Source organism: Ambystoma mexicanum, chromosome 5p (genome assembly GCF_040938575.1).
Source record: "Ambystoma mexicanum isolate Mex_15411 chromosome 5p, UKY_AmexF1_1, whole genome shotgun sequence".
Taxonomy (NCBI): domain Eukaryota; kingdom Metazoa; phylum Chordata; class Amphibia; order Caudata; family Ambystomatidae; genus Ambystoma; species Ambystoma mexicanum.
In genome coordinates this window covers 506,458,274-506,475,253 of record NC_090930.1, presented here as the reverse complement: position 1 = coordinate 506,475,253, position 16,980 = coordinate 506,458,274, and the positions used below count along the sequence as shown (strand labels likewise).

Genomic DNA, 16,980 nt, shown 5'->3' with positions numbered 1-16,980 from the left:
TTTGCATAATGTAATGCGCTCAAATAAGCAATGGGAACATGTTTTATGAAATTTAATTTTCCATCCCTGTCAGGTAGGGATTGTTCTTGTCGTAGTTGTATCAAATTTGGATAGCATATAACACTATTGGTATATATTGTTAGTGCAAGATCATCTTTACAGTTTACCCTGATCTTAATATTAATTAGCTTGGAAACTAACTTTTAATTTTCATCAACTGTGCATTTTGTGTGCATCACGTTTGTATGTGTCGCTCTATGGATGTGATCCTGGTTTCGAGCAGCCATGCATTACCCAGTATGGGGGTGCAGTTACAATTGATGACTCACATGTCATTGTGTCCTCCCACTTATTTACTTTCACTTAGCTGACTAACCGTGGTGGCAGCGCAGTATGCCAATCCATTGACATGCTTTGGTGATGGGCCTTTGTCAGCCGCAATGATGTCACAGCCATGAAGATGCAATCTCTAAACTCCACGGCAAGTGGTTATTTTTAATTGTTCTTTTTATTTGAATTGCTCTTGTATAATGCTTCTAATACAGGAGACTGTTTTCTAAGCACAAGACCAGGAATTTCAACCTGTGTTGTTATGCGTTGTCTTGCTTCCAAGACAAACACATTGCCCCTGAGCTATCCTCCCGACCCTTTGTCACAAAATATATAATGTATCTAAAAGAGCCACAATATGTAGCTCATACCACATATTCCATTCTGTTAACGCCACATGTAGTGTGCACATACAATAACTCAATCACAATAGCCATATATACCCATTACGTTACGTGCAATCAACATACACAAAATTCATACACATTAGAGACAGTAAAACAGAAAAAGAAAAAAGCTAGTGAGAACGGAACTCATGAAAAATTCATGTTGGTGTATCTCAAGGTGGGAATCATCCAGAGGGCCCACAGATCTAGAAGGTCACCCGAGTTTTCATAGACAACCGCAAGTTTCAAATAAATTGGAGCGGAGTCAGAAATAAATGTCATCCTCATTATTGAGACCACTGATGAAGAATGTTAAAAACAGGGAAACTAGCTGAAATTAATGATCAAGTGATATAGTTTCTGATAAATAGCTGCTCCTAGTGATTTGTTCAAAGCCTTTTAAATCTATTTTCGGACCAAAACAACTGTAGAAGGTATTGTGCCTCATGATAAAGTACCAGTCCTTAGCTATTTTTTGGTATCTTGGAGATTTATACATTAAACACATGTAATTTTCTGAAACATCATCTTCCTCACATGTGATCATGTTGCTAATCAGTTAATCAGATTGCTGTCACTCAGGAAAATCAAATATGGCAATGTTCATCTCAGAACGACATGTGATGTACGGGTTACAGATTTTAACATTTTGATCTCTGATACTTTCATACAAAAAATATTTGTCCATCTCAGAATAACCGGTTTGTTGATATATGAATCATTAATGCATGCCGTTTCTGTGCAGAAATCTCAATGTTCACCTAATATGCATAATTAAACATTGTTCTACATTCAGCTGATAGAGCTTTTCAACATGAACAATTGACATTACAAACACCACAACAAGAAATGTGATTCCAAATGTGATTTTCAAAAGATAGGTTGTCATGGCAAAAGTCCTTTGAAATCCAGTTGCTGACCCAGCTCCCTTGCCTTTGAGTAAAAACCACCACTTTCTGCCACTTTAGTCAGACTCAAAGTTGTGAATTGCATCCCCCTGGAATTATCTGGCTGATGAGAGATTTAATTTCGTGGAAAGAAGACCACTTCCCACAGCATTTTCTTGTATTTATAGGGCATTTGTCACCCTCTGCAAGGCATATTTATGAGAACACAAGCAAAACATTTGGTCCTTTTGGCGTAAGCAGTGTCAAAAGATTTCATGTTCGAACTTTAAAGCCAGTGTTTACACTTTTGTCATAGGAAAGCAAGCCACCAACCCTCCTGTAATTAATCAGGGACGAATGTAATTTGGCTGTCACGGCCATGCTGCTGGCTATACTCAGATGTAATTTGGCTGTCACAGCCATGCTGCTGGCTATACTCAGATAAATGCAGCCTTTAAACTTAATTTTATTTCTCATGTTGCAATTGTCATTTCAAACAGGGCAACACTGTAATATTTTATTAGCAATCAAAGTCTTAACAAAGACTTATGTTTTTAATATCTCTGTATGGTTTTATATACAATCTGTTTCCCAGTCCTGTAAAGAAGGAAAACAAATACCAGCCAGCCTCAATTCGATTTTGACTCTCCTATTAAATGATGTGCTTTTCATCCCAGATTGGACTGTTTCCCATTTAAGAATAGGTTGCTGGATACATTTTGGTACTGAATGAACTTATATTCTTGGCCTTGTCATTTACTTTGGACATATGCTCTTGTAGCTAGTCTGAAAACATCACACATTTCTTCACACTTGTCTTTTTCAGATGCTGCACACAGGCGTCAGCTCACATTTTTTTCCTTTAAATTCAGTACTTGCCTCTGCATTCTTGTATAAATGTTATTATATTATAGCAGTCATATTTAATGTACCGACATGTAGAAAGACATCTGTTTCAGTCAGGAGGCATATATGCATTTCAGTTTCAAATGAACATTTTATTTTCTTGTCCTTTAATTCTTTGGGGTAACCAAGGAATGACAGAAACTCTATATATTATGGTGCTATCAAGCAGTTCTACACAGGAAAGGGAATCACATATCGCCTTACCCTATGTTTTGTTTCACCGACCTGCACAATTTAGTATGAGTTATAAAAAGATGGGTGTATTTGAGGAACAACTTGTTTTCCATGTGGGATAAAGTGCATTACCCAGTGCTGGTGTTGAATATTTAATTCTTGATAAATGTACAGGCCAATTCAGGGAATTAATGTGCGCTGAAATTTCTGGCACAAGCGTGCGAAAGCGTGAGAATCGCAGTGCAAGTGCGAAAATCGCAGCGAAACCCGCGCACAGCGATTCATGGAAGTCCGTACGCATGTAAATCCCTGGATGTGCACTAAAATTCTGCGTGGCAAACGCTGGCGCACACGTCTCCAAACAGCGTTCGCTAAGCGCACAGTGAAAGCGCACATAGCGCAGCGCACACAACAAAAGTAGGCGGAACAGGGGGCAGGACACGCGGAATGGGCAACAACGCGTGAAAATGTGGGCATCACAGGGGAAGTACAGGAGGCAAATGCGCAGAAGGCCCACACGCGCGTCTACAACACATATTCATGGAATCGAACGGGGCTAATGTGTGCGCCAAAAAAGACGCGCTAATCCGGAAACACGTACGCCAGCATGAAGCAGGCGTACGTGGACCCGTGCAGCATAAAAGTTCATGCAAACAACAGCTCAGACGCCAAGATGAATATACTGTTCCCAGCAGCAGTGGTCGTGGGATACCGCAGGAGGAGGAGGATAGTCAGGCCCAACATTTTTACACCCAGAACCAGCCTTTTTGGGATGCCTGATGACCAGGTGTATGGGAGGTACAGGTTTCCACCTCACATAATACTCGACCTGGTGAGTGAGTGGGAGGATGTCCTCACATCACCCACCCTGTGCTCCCAAGCACTCAGCCCCCTGGAGAAGGTCCTCAATGTACTGCACTTCTTGGCCACTGGATCATTTCAGTGGACAAGTGCTTGTCATGATGCCTACACCCAGGGACCCAGACCAGCAACCCCAGAAGCAGGCATCAAGTTATCCCAAGCAAGCCCAACAACCCCTGCTAGGGGCTATTTGGGTGCAGTCCTGGCACCTATGGTGCCAGGCCCATATGGAGAGTCAGTCCTGGCTGGCGCCATAGGCGCCAGGCTCATAGATTAAAACCTACCTGATGCAGACCATGCTGCAAACTTACCTGATGCAGACCATGATGCAAGAGCTCCAAGCCAAATGACGCTTGGAAGGGACTACTTTACCTAGGGACTATTTTTTTACTCAGGTGGGGCTGGGGAGAAATACTTACCTGGGACTACTTTGGAGGCTATTTAAACCACGACCGAATAGCAGCACACGCTTCGCGTTATTCTGTATCCAGCAGCGTAACGCTCACCGTGCCTGCAAGTCTGCATCCAGCCTTCTGCCACGCCCGCCTCGAGTTTGGAGCACCTAGAAAAAGGGAGAAAGAAGGAGAAAAGGTTAGAACAAGAGCAATACCTTTGATCCTTACCTGAATTCCCGATCCATCGCGCCTTCGAGCTGGAAGAAAGAAGTTCATCCTCCTGCATGTTCCCGCCGCACTCCGGCACCTAAGGAGAAGACAAGAACAGCAAGGTGAGCCAAGGGAATACACAGAGGAATATTAGTTACCTTCCATAGACTTACCTGGTTTTACCACCGGGTGTACCATTCCTCTTCACGGGTCGGTGCAGCTTCCACTGCATCTTCGCCGAACCCCGGCCCTTAAGGGGAAACAAAAGGACAGCAAGGTGAAACAAAGGGACTAACAAGGGGAACCCCCCTCACCACAATAGACTTACCTGATTTTACCGCCGGAGGTATTATTCCCCGAGACTTCATACTTTCTCTCAGCACCTGAATAGGGGAGAAAGCAACAGGTTACATATTGACATTATTTTATCGAACTGTGTTGGATAATACAAATCCTTACCAGAATATTACCGGTTGCCACGAGGAACTCTTCACTAGGGTCAAGCTGCAACCTGCAAGGAATCGGACAAGAGTGAAAGTCAGGCATTTGAACTCTTATGAACTACATACTTACGGCGTCTTGCCGGGAATCTCTGAGTCAATATTGTTCTGGAACTCACCAATTCCTTTGAGCCAGTGAAGCAACTGGTTATCTACGCGCCCCTGCGCTCAATGCAGGATGGAGAGCTCATCTTTTCAAACCATCAGAAGAATATTCCTACGGGCCAAGCAGACGAAGTTAGGTGGGCCAGTCCAGTCTGTCATCTCGGCCCTACGCGTCACATTGGTGGAGACCGCAGCTGTCCAGTTCAGATCGACGCCTCTGTGGGAGCCAGGTGAGCGTAACAGTGCTATAGTGGGGGGGGTCACAGGCCACGCAGTCATGCTGCCTACACCAGGTGCTGGCCATCATGACTGCACGCCCATCAGTCCGCAGGCACATATACCTGCCCAGAACACCTGCAGAAAGGCAGGCTGCCGTCCAGGATTTCTACGGGGTGGCACAATTCCCCAAAGTGCTAGGTGCCATTGATTGCACCCATTTGGCTCTATGTCCCCCCAGGGCATCTGAGCACATCTATAGAAACCGCAAGCACTGGCATTCCATCAACGTGCAGGTAGTATGTGATGCCAAGGGAATCATCACCTCAGTATATGCCAACTATCCAGGGTCCACCCACGACAGTTTCATTTACAGAATGTCAACCCTAAACCGGGACCTAGAAGCTGGGCGGCATGGCGATACATGGCTGCTTGGTGAGTATAAATGCCACTGCACATGCATGCATGTCAGATACTGAGTAATGTCACAACCCAACTAATGATACCCATCACCACCTCCCCAGGGGACAGTGCCTACCCTCTGAGCACCACATGATGACACCAATTCGGAACCCCACCACGCCACCCGAGGTAAGATACAACACAGCCCATATTGCAACCCGGGGCATAGTGGAGCGCACATTCGGAGTGCTCAAGTCACGCTTTTGCTCCCTTGACCACTCTGGTGGGCAGCTGTTATATGCCTCCCCAGTAGTGTGCAGGATCATAGTGGCAGCATGTGTCCTGCACAATGTTGCAACACGCCGGGGTCTGCCGGTGGACATGGTGGTGCCCCCACATCCCCAACCATATGCACGCCCGCTGCGCATGGGAGGGGAAAGGGCACGTGGTGAGGCAGCCCGTACGCAGCTGGTGGCTAATTACGTCACATAAAATCACACCCCTGTGGCGTGCACAGAGCCCTGGCACATACCAGCTGACAATCAATGATGATGACATAAGGGACACTCAACTGTCACAACCATACCATCCTGAGATTGGTCACCTGAAAGTGTTACATTGTGTGCATCCCTACCTACCCAAACACCACCAATGCTGTGTCATCAAAAGAGTGTTGCTGCCACGCAAATGGCTCATTGTACTGCATACAACATGAACTATATCTGCAAAGTAGACGGCCTTGTGAAGACATGAGGAAGGAACCTGCAGATTAGGAGGAAGACATGTATGCACAAGCACATATCAATACACCATGCATTGTACAATACAACAACAATATCCACTAGGGATGTCTACACAGTATTGACTACAGACTGCTCACACAGCTCATGGGAGCCCAACGCCACTGTGAAATTCACTGTCACTTGGTCACACCCTTTGCAAGCCCATGGAAACGGGAAGCCGGAGGGGTGTGTGTCTCACGAACCCAAGCATCTAACCCAAGCTCAGGACAAGCCTGCATGGGCCCAGCCGGAATACAGTGGATGCCCACGGGAGCCACACAAGTCAACACACTGTAAAAAAAAAATCAAAAATCAAAAATGGCCATGTGGGAGGCAGGGGGCATGGGAGAGGCCACCCAGGAGGTTCGAGGACAGGGTACACACCAACAGCCACCTGTGTGGATGTTGCGAAAAAAAAAAAACTCCTTGGGCTCATGGCCTGCACAGCTATGCCATTGTGGGAGAACTGCTGTCGCTCTGCTCATCCTCTGCTGCTGCACCAGAAGGCGGTGGCACTATGGGAGGCAGCCCAAGCAAAGTCCTGGTATGGTCCTCCATGGCAGCATGCATGCGGGTCTGGAAGGTCTGATTCTGGAGGATTAAAGTGCGGAGATCCCCATGCAGCACATCACGGGTTGCCTGCATTTCTGCACACATGGCCTCGCGTGATGCCTGGATCTCCTCACGTGTTGCATGCAGCTCAGCTGAGAGTGAATATGTGAGCTGCTCCAGCTGCTGTTCTGCCCTAACATTTCGGGAAGCCTCAGGTTCAAGCAGACACTGCCTGAGGTTATGGAGTTCCACACTCTGGGCTTCCCTGTCGCCCTGTGACTCTATTGATATGGATTCGCGCAGAGTCTCCAGTGCCGCCTGTTGGTCCCTGTTGGACGCCAACATGTCTTCCCTGTGTGATTGGCAAATGGAGTCTGTTGCCTGCTGTTGTTGCTCTATCTGCCTTTCAGGGGGGATAATGGAAGTGGCCACCCTCTCCATTGCCTGAGCCATCCTTTCTACTGATGCTGCCTGTTCGGTTGCCATACCGTACATGGAGTTTTCCCATACAGTATTGCCTGGTGGCGCACGGCCACCGCGTCGACGGGCACCACACCTGTTTGGGACAAGGTGATCTGCACCTTGCTGTGCTGGCACTGCCTGAGGCTGCAGGACTGCATTCCCCCTCTGATCTGCTGGCCCAGGAACAGCATCAGATGCTGTAGAGTGTGACCCTGCATCCATAACCGCCAAAGGCGGACCTACCAACACTGACATCCCCATAGAGGGTTCTACCCCTGGTCCAGGTGGGTTGGACAGAACAGAATCCCTGCCAGAAACACTTACCTGCGACGGCACATAAGTGTCATCATCCGACTCAGCACCTGAATAGAGGCCTGGAGAGGTGAACCCAGAGACACCCCTGGACAGTATGGTCTGCAGTAACATTGGGTTTTCACCCACCACCACACCACGTCCCCCACTGGTGCCCGGTCGTGCCTGAGATTCCTCCTGGTTCTGCACCATCTCCTCAACCTCAACAGCACCAAGTGCGTCATCACCTGCAAAAATATGAAAGACAACAAATGGAAACAGGCATGAGCACCATAGCACACACATAGGCCGTGACAAGCCAGAGATCCAGAACATGATTTACACATGTCCCACATGACTATAACCCTGCCATGCATGCACTGTCAAAGAGTTGGAAGTGGAGTCAAAAAGGCAGACACTGGGGAGAGCAAGATGGAAAAGCAACACATTTGCAGCATGTTGGGTAGCACTGGCATCACACATCAGGCTGTGAGTGGCATGTCCAATACACATACATGACACATGCCACCACACAGATGTCATGTAGCATAGCCACGGTAAATTACAAAACTACAGCAATATGTCAGTGAATGAGTACTGTCACACATCCATGTCACATTGACATGATGCGAAGATTGATGCTGAATAGTTTTGCAAAATATGCATGTGCCACACACTGAAACACATCCAGTGTCCAATAACACAGTCATTGTGGGCTGATCAATGGTTGGTCACTTTAACATTACAGGAAACATCTGCCATCTTCCACATGCAAACAGGGCCTAGCAAAACATTTCTGCAGCCCAATACTCAATCGGCCTGAATGGTGTAATCATTAACATAACCAGGTAAAAATAGTGGGCCAATGTGGGCTGTAAACAATGACCGAAGCATATCACATATGTTGCAATAGGGCAGAATAATGTGTAGCAAAAATGGGAGAGTGGAAACAATCAGCCTGAATGAACACTTACAAAATCTGAACAATGTAGTTGCAAGATGACAGTTCAAGGTAAAGTGCACTAATGGGGGCCTAATTGGCAACTGTGGGCAGAAGGGATACAGTCATACCCAAATCCAAGTCACGTGAATGTATGGGAGGAAGCAAATGGATAACCCATAACACTCAGGAGTACACACCCTCACCTGGCACTCAATCAGAACCCTTCACCCAAACAACATACACATGGATTACACATACGCATGGGCACTCACCGGACAATGCGTCATAATCAGGTACATCTCCAACACCTTGGATCTGTTCCTCTGTGACGAAGGTCCCAGCAACAGACTCATGTTCAGTGAGTTTGTTGTCCTCTTGTGGAGACCCACCGCCAGTCACCAGAGTAGCAGCATGATTTGAGGCCAGCTTGTTCTTAGCTCTGCATTTCAGGTCAGTCCACCGCTTGCAGCAATCATCAGCTGTGCGCCTCACAAATCCATGGGCACTTATGCGGTCCGCGATGGTCTTCCAGTGTGCCATACATTAACCAGGTGTGGTCTTGCACCCTGCAGTCACCAACATTTCGCGGCTATGTGCCGACACATAGCTCACAAGTGCATCAAGTTCAGGGTCATTAAAGCTAGGCTTCCTTGATGTGCCGGACTGTGTAGCCGTGTCTGGGGTCTCAGCCTGTAGTGCCAGAGCACCCTTCTTCCTCTTCTTCAAAGGTGGAGCAGAGCCTGAGTGGCTTGCACTGCTCTGGTCAGTAGGGGCAGAAGCGCAGGGGGACTGGGTACTGGGAGTGTGCGAAGGCACAATGTCCATAGGTCTTGGTGCAGGCATTGGCTGAAGTGTGATTTAGGCAGGTGCAACGTCAGTTTGATGGACCAGGACCGACACTGTCCCAGCTGGGAGACTCAGAGCTGGGGTGGATAGAGCTGCAGCTGCGCCTGCAGCCTGCACACCCTGCCTACTTGAGGCAGCAGATGACATCGCTCCCCCAGATCCACGTGGTCTGGTGACACCAACTTGCACCGACACACGTGGCTTAGACTTGCTGACCTGGAAGTCAGCCTGGGAGTCATCCTGTGCCGGCTCAGGTGCCACAATGGGCTGGTCCAACAAGGGCTGAGCTGGGATGGTGTCAGCCACATTTCCCTCAACCATGGGGGGGCCTGGGTGTCCCTGATTGGTCCTCCACACATGGGGGTCTAGGGGCACCCTGCAAATCCTGGCTACGTCCCCTACCGTGCCCACCACGCCCACCTTTTGGAGGTTGGCCACCTTTGCCTCCCTTACCGCTAGGTCGCCTCCCAACCATGGCACTGATGTTGTTGTGCGTATGGGAGTTGCAGTAAACAATTGTCCTGGGCAATTGGGGCTGAAAGGGGTAGGGTACTAGATGGAATTCGTACCCTAGTGCTCTAGCAAGGCTGTCTGTGACCCCTGGGGGAAGATGACGGGTCACGCAATGCACAGGCACACCAAAAACAAAAAGTAACGTGCACGCAACCCCTCGTAGACCACGTGCGTGGAAAAATGAACCCGCATTACGCTGTGGCACCCAGAAACACAAAAACAAGCATACGCATGTTACACGCAGCCTACAATGACCTCTGAAGGGGTACGCGACACACGGGGCAAGCACAGTTGGTAAACGCGTGCGCGACTCACCATCTGCCTGGAAAAAGAACGTCAAAAAAACACGCGTGTGCGCGTAGGCAACACCCCCGCCAAAAGAAGAACTGTACGTTCTCTGAGGAGACAGGACAAAAGAAGAAGTGAACTCTGTTTGAGGAAACAGGCCCAAAAAAAATAAAGAACGCTGTCAGAGGTAACAGGGAGTACGAACTTGAAACGCTGTGAAGTAATCGCGTGTGAACGGACAAGAAGTACAGAATTCATCCACAAAAAGCATGTACAAGGGAATGGGGTCCTACACGTACCTTTTAAAGCGGCCCACACGTACAGCCTTACTTACGCGTGTACGCGCTAAGGCCCTTTCCTCCAATTACACGAGCTGACACTCGGACGTGCAGTTTTTGGATGTGTACGATGAACATGCACCCGTGTTGATGGAAACGCCCACGCGTGTCACGTCACTTACGCGTGTAGGCCCTTTCCTCAGATTACACGCATCCACACGGGGACGTGCAGTTTTTCCACGCGCGCTGAACCATTATGCCCACGTCACGAGGGAAATGCCCACGCGAGTCACGTCACAGAAGCGCTTACACGCTAAGGGCCTTGGGTCCAATGAAACCACGTAAGTGTGCTGACGCGCTTACGCGCATAGGGCCTTTCCTCAAATTACACGCTGACGTGCAAGATTTTCACATGCCAAATCACTCCGTATCAAGCTGGCCACGCAACAACACATGGAAGACCACGTTCCTGCCCAGAAGGCTGAATTACTGCCCCCCAGAACCCCGAGCACGCTCCCACTTGCCATCTGCTGCTGCCTGACTGCCTGCTGCCCACATGCCCTTCTATTTGCTGCCTGCACGTCAGCCAGGGGTGTAGTTGCTGTGACCACCCCTGCTGGAACCGAAGACTCCCGACTGGGATACCATCGCTCCACAGCCCAGTCCCAGGACCCAGTTACCCACCCACTCCTACCTCTGGGGTTGCCATGTCGGGCACAACACCATCTGGCACCACTGGCAACCCCCAGCAAGAGAGGCAGAGGGCCACCAGCTTCAGTGCCAAGGAAGTTGGTGTCCTGGTGGAACAAGTCCTGGGGCAGTATGATGCCCTCTTTGGAAGTTCGCCCGCCGACAATGAAGGACGGACCATGATCTGGATGGACATCGTGACTGCCATCAACGTGGAGGGGGTGGCAGTCCGCGACTTACACCATATCAAGAAGCGCTGGGAGGACTTCAGGTCCAGGACCCTCAACAAGGCCCGGCGCCTCTTGAAGGCACCGGATGCCAAGGGACGCCAGGGCCACCTGTCCGACCACCAGATGAGGGTCCTGGAACACATACGCCCAGCGCTCCACGTCCAGGTCCTTGAGAGGCAGACCCGTCTGGAGTCGAGCGGTAAGTGTACATGCATACTGATTGGATGCTGTACATGTGGTGGTGTGCCAGTAGTGTGCAGGTTGCACATGTGTTTTCGTAGGGCCATGTAGGGATGTGTATGAACAGGGGCGTGAGACTGCCACATGTGAGTCCTCTTAGGTGTGAGACACATCGATGGTGTATGTGTTGGTAAGCATGCTGTGCAAATGCAGGTGTGGTAGCACACATGTTTGAATATATGTGCATGTACGTTGGCATGGTTGGGGTGTCACACATGGATGGTGGTTCCTGCTGCATGTATCTGCACTGTGTACATGTGCATGTGTGTGTATTTGACAAGTGTGCAACTGTGATGCAACATGGATGCACTTGACACTGATATGTAGAAGGCTGAATGCCAGATGTGACATGTATGGTGATCGCATCACTGCGACAGTTGGAGGAGATGTAGACATGCATGTAAGTGTGGTGGCATGTGTGTGTGTCTAGTGCATTCCCTGTGTTTCATGTGATGTCAAGCTCACCTTCGGCTGTTCATGCTGTTGTATGTGTATGGATGTTGCTGCCTGGTGCAATATTGCTGTGGAAATGCTCATGTGTGTGAGTTGAAATTACATGTGTGTCGTGGAGTGTGATGCCATGTCTGACGTTTGACACTGCCACTCAGGTGCAACTGTCATGTGTGTATCAGTCCATTGTACAGTGCCCTGATGTCTGTGTTTTATCTCTCACTGTCTGCAGCGTCAACTGATGATAGGGCGGAGAGGGTGCTGTGGAGCACAGTGGCAGGGATCGCACCACCAGCCGGAGACGCAAGGCCCGGCTCCCCTCCCAGATTGTCATCTCGTCGGGGAGTGAGGAGTCTGGTGCCATGTCCCAGGCCACAGCTGCCGAGGGTAGGTCCAAGAGGCAGAGGTCGGAGGTGGACTCCTCGGCAGCAGAAGGGGCAGCTGAGACCCCACAGTGTCCAACGGAGGAAGATGGCATGGAGTCATCCAGGTTGGTGGGGGGTTTGGTGGAGGAGGAGGCCGTGGAAGGGACACACACGGAGTCTGGAGGTGGGGATTCCACTGTCGCTAGTGGTGCAGTGCAGGGTCAGGGACAGGAGGCAGCACAGGCCACCGCGGAGGTGCCTGTGTGTAATCCTGTCCCTGATCCTGTCACTGCATCATCTGGCACCAGCAGGGATGCCTACGTCCAGACCCGTTTTCAGGAAGGGGATGAGCGCACAACAACTGGCCTTCCTCTCCCTGCGGACGTGGCTATCCGAGACCGTGTTGAGCCTGTTCTGAGTGGGATAGCGTTGCGTCAACGGGGCATGCGAGGTGACCTGCAGTCTTTTTGTGGAGAGACTGCACATCGTCTTGCATGCCTCTTTGACCACGTTGACCTCCTGGGACGGGTCACGGGTGCTGGATTCCTCCGTGTGCTGGACCTTCTTGCCACCCCCTCCTCACCTGAACCCCCTACGTGCCAGTCGTCCTCCATGCAATCTTCCCAACCATGTGTCACCTGGGTACCCTGTGGAGCTGCCCCTGACCCAGCGGCCAGGCTGGTGGAGGACACATCCCTGCCACAGTTGGGAGTTGGACGTCCAGCAGGGATGGCCACCACGACAACTGCACCCCAGCCGGAGGAGGACATGTAGGCAGCAAGAGCCAGGGCGCAGGCACAGCAGCAGCAACATGGTTGGAGCAATAATGGCTCGGGGCCTTCAACATCGGAGGGGCAGGCATCGGCCATAGGGCAGAAGGACCCCGGATTTCAAGTGTCTTCTGTGTGGCAGCGGTTGGGCCACGCCATAGATGTGGAGCGGCAGCGGGCGGGAGAGGCACGGCTCACAATGGTCAGGACGGCGAACTCCATGCCGAGGGCCCTGAGGCGGGCCGGGTGCCACGAGGCAATTCGCAGGGAGTTGGAGGTGAACATGTCGTCGTCCCTGCGAACCTTCGGGGCCATGGAAGAGGACCGCCTCCAGGACATTGAGCGGGAGTTCGATGATGCCCTGGCCCGGGACATCAATAAGTGAGCCGTCAGACTAGCCCGCTGCCATTGTAAATAGTTAGATAGTATTAGGTTTCCTTTCTGTTTTTGTTTATTTTGGGCCGCTTGGACAATGCACCACATTTTTGTATATAGTTCATTATTAGGTAGGGTTTTGTGTAGGTTTCATTTCATTGGTTGGGCTCATGGACCCTGGATTGGTGATTTGTATATAGTTGAACAGTGGATGTTCCTCGTTTTTATTTTAATTTCACCATGGCGCAATGGATTTCATATATTTGTTTTTCCTTGGATTTGTTTTGTTGGACTGAGACTTTGGACACATTTTCATTTGGAGTTCTTTGGATTCTGATTTCATATTTTTATTTTTTTTCCAGACATGCTGCATTTTATTTATTATTCCCATTATTGATTTTTTGTCTTCATTACATTCATGTTGTGTTCAATACATTTTTGTTTCATACTTCGATGTGTGGTATTCTCTCATTGGTTTCATGCATGTCATGATATGGGTTTTCACATTCACTTGCACCCATTGTGTGTCTGTGCGTGGATGCAATACTTGTTTGGGTCTTTGGGCTGGGGTGGCGTGGGTTGTGGTGTGGGTGGCCATGACGCCCATGATTGAGGATCGTCATGACTTGGGTGCTGGGGGACATGTGTGGGACATGAGTGGGGGCCTGCTGGCAGGTACCCCTGACTGCTGGGGCGGTGGGGGTGCTGGGGGACATGAGTGGGGGCCTGCTGGCAGGTACCCCTGACTGCTGGGGGCGTGGGGGTGCTGGGCGACATGAGTGGGGGCCTGCTGGCAGGTGCCCCTGACTGCTGGGGGGTGGGGGTGCTGGGGGACATGAGTGGGACATGATTGGGGGTCTGCTGGCAGGTGCCCCTGACTGCTGGGGGGTGGGAACTGGCTATAGAGTGCATTCATAGATATCTGACCAATTCTGATGCCCAAATAAGGGTTCCAGCAAACTTTATTGTAGAACTTCTCACACTTGCCCTATCCAAAACTACTTTGAGTTTGATGGCCAATGTTATTTCCAATGTAAAGGGACAGCTATGGGGGCAAGTTTTGCGCCAAGTCTGGCTATATTGTTTATGGCAGACTTTGAGAAGACTAATATTCTATCTGAGAAAAATCCTTTCAAAAACCACATCAAAATTTGGAAAAGGTACATAGACGATATTCGCTGCATCTGGGTAGGCTCTAAATCAGATTTACAAAATTTTGTTGATTGGCTTAACAAAGTTGACCAAAACATCCAATTCACCATGCAATAATTCGGAAATCAGTTTTCTTGATCTTAAAATCCAAATAAATAATGGTTCCCTGAAATGCAACATTTTTCGCAAACCAAGCGATAGAAATACACTTTTGCATTTCAAAAGCGACCACCCGAGGCACATTAGGGAAAATTTACCCTTTGGTCAACACCTTCACATAAGAAGGAACTGTACGGAACTAGGGGACTTCTATTTCCATGCCAATGATCTCGATCACAGGCTGACCGAGAGAGGGTATCCACATCACGTAATATCTAGATCAAGGAAAAGAGCAAGATTTTTCACTCTCACTCTCACACTCTTGCTAAATAAAAATACTACTAGCAACGAGGAACCAAGAACGACCTGTGTCATCACACATGGCGCCCATACACCACTTATTTGCAAGTCCATAACTAAACATTGGAGTGTGTCCAAATTGTGCCTCCACAATGAACCCACACCACGCTTCGCATACAAGCGAGGCAAAAATCTCCGAGACCAGTTGGTGCATTCCAAATTCACCAACCCTGCTCCTAGACTGGCTCTATGGGATTTGAGGGGACATTTTCCTTGTGGTAACTGCACTTCATGCAAATTTACCAAAAAGATCAAAGTTTTTAAGATCAACGATAGATTATGGAATTTGAAAAGCATGACAAATTGTAAAACTAAAAAACGCCATCTATATTATAGAATGTCCGTGTGGTTTGAGATATGTTGGACAAACAGAAAGACCAGTCCACATTCGGATTTGCAAACATCGCTCCCGAATAAGGTGCAAGAACGAAAGTGCCCCCTTGGTTAAACACTACTTGGAAAACAAACACACAGCAGACGACATTTTGTGGTGGGTGGTAGATACCATCATTTCCTCCACAAATCTCAAAATGAGTCTGCTACAGAAAGAGGCCCAGTGGATATATAGAATTGATTCTTTCCATCATGGCCTCAACGAGGAATATATTTGTCCTACTTAATTACATGACCTTTATTTTTAGGTCGTTATGGCCTGCTGTTCTCTGTGCCGTGGTGAATGTTTTTTGACCCATATGCCATATGTATATTAGTACTTGTACATCGCTGTAACACATTTGCCCTTTTTAATTACTTCTAGATCAGTATGCCATAAGGAGTGCTTCCCAGTTTTTCGGTTCAGCACACCACAAACATATGAATTCTCTCCATCCCGGAAATACACTTTCCTCACTGCAGCACATGACCATCATCCTATGGTTTGTTTATCCTCTCTACATGGAGTGCGCATCCACATCCAGTGCGTTATATAGACATTCACTTTCTCCTACCCGGCATTTTATTGCTGCGCCCTGCATCCGCCTGCCGACACCTCTCTCCACATCTACTAGCTTCCTCAAGTCCGGTATCCTAGCAACCAAGCCTAGATACATGTTGACTCCCAATGCGAGCCGTATTCCATTAGCCTTAGTGGACTCGTTCCATATCGCATAACAATATACTCATCATAGGCTGTGTCCACTCCATGCTATATTCTTGTCTTTTCTCTTTTTTCTCTGCTCATGCCATTTCCTCATAAACGTGCAAAACACACACGTCTATGAACATGTCAGACAGAGCGAGCACTCTACCCCTTGAAAACCAGCAAGATGGTATCTTCCACTCGCACGGCATCATGGGTCCGCACTCAACCCAGGGTCTCCATAACTACGAGACGCCTCGCACTCGTTTACCTACACGGGCATGACACAACCGCTCACCCCTTGATGCCTCGCGCACTTCTCTGCTTCCTGCATTGACTGTTCGATCGTAAGTATCCAACAGCCTGTTTTTTCAGGTGCTCGGTCCGCACGCTTCTTCTGTATTTTCTGATGGTTACGTTTGTAACTTTTCACGCTTTTAACATGCGTGTCCTCCCCATGTCTCCAGACATCCTGCCACTATGTGTGACACAGGAAATTGCCAGCTCCTAGATGGCCCCCACCATGAGGGCATATTTACCCTGCGACAATTGCATCGCATGAACATCCCTGGACTTCAGCACGTTATGGGTTCCATGATTTCTACTTTAAGGTAGTTTTGTAATTCTGTTGCCCTCTTCTACTTCAGGGTAATTCTGTTGCCCTCTTCTTTCCTTCTCCTTATCACAAACACCTACATGGCTGCCTAGTCATGGGATTAATGGGTGCTTCCACTTGGCCATTCTTTTGAGCACTACCTCCCCTCTGAGTACTCCGGTTTGGGTTTTTCTTCATATCCTGATGCACCTCAATTCCGTTTGCATTTCTTTGCTGCATCTCTAAGTT

The 16,980-nt window shown here is 48.9% G+C and overlaps 1 protein-coding gene across 1 annotated transcript in view; it reads right to left on the bottom strand.

Annotated features, from left to right (window-relative positions):
• LOC138481050 (sodium/hydrogen exchanger 2-like) overlaps nucleotides 1-16,980 on the bottom strand; it is a 1,286,045-nt gene that overhangs the window by 709,037 nt on the left and 560,028 nt on the right. The gene's annotated exons all lie outside the window — the stretch shown is intronic.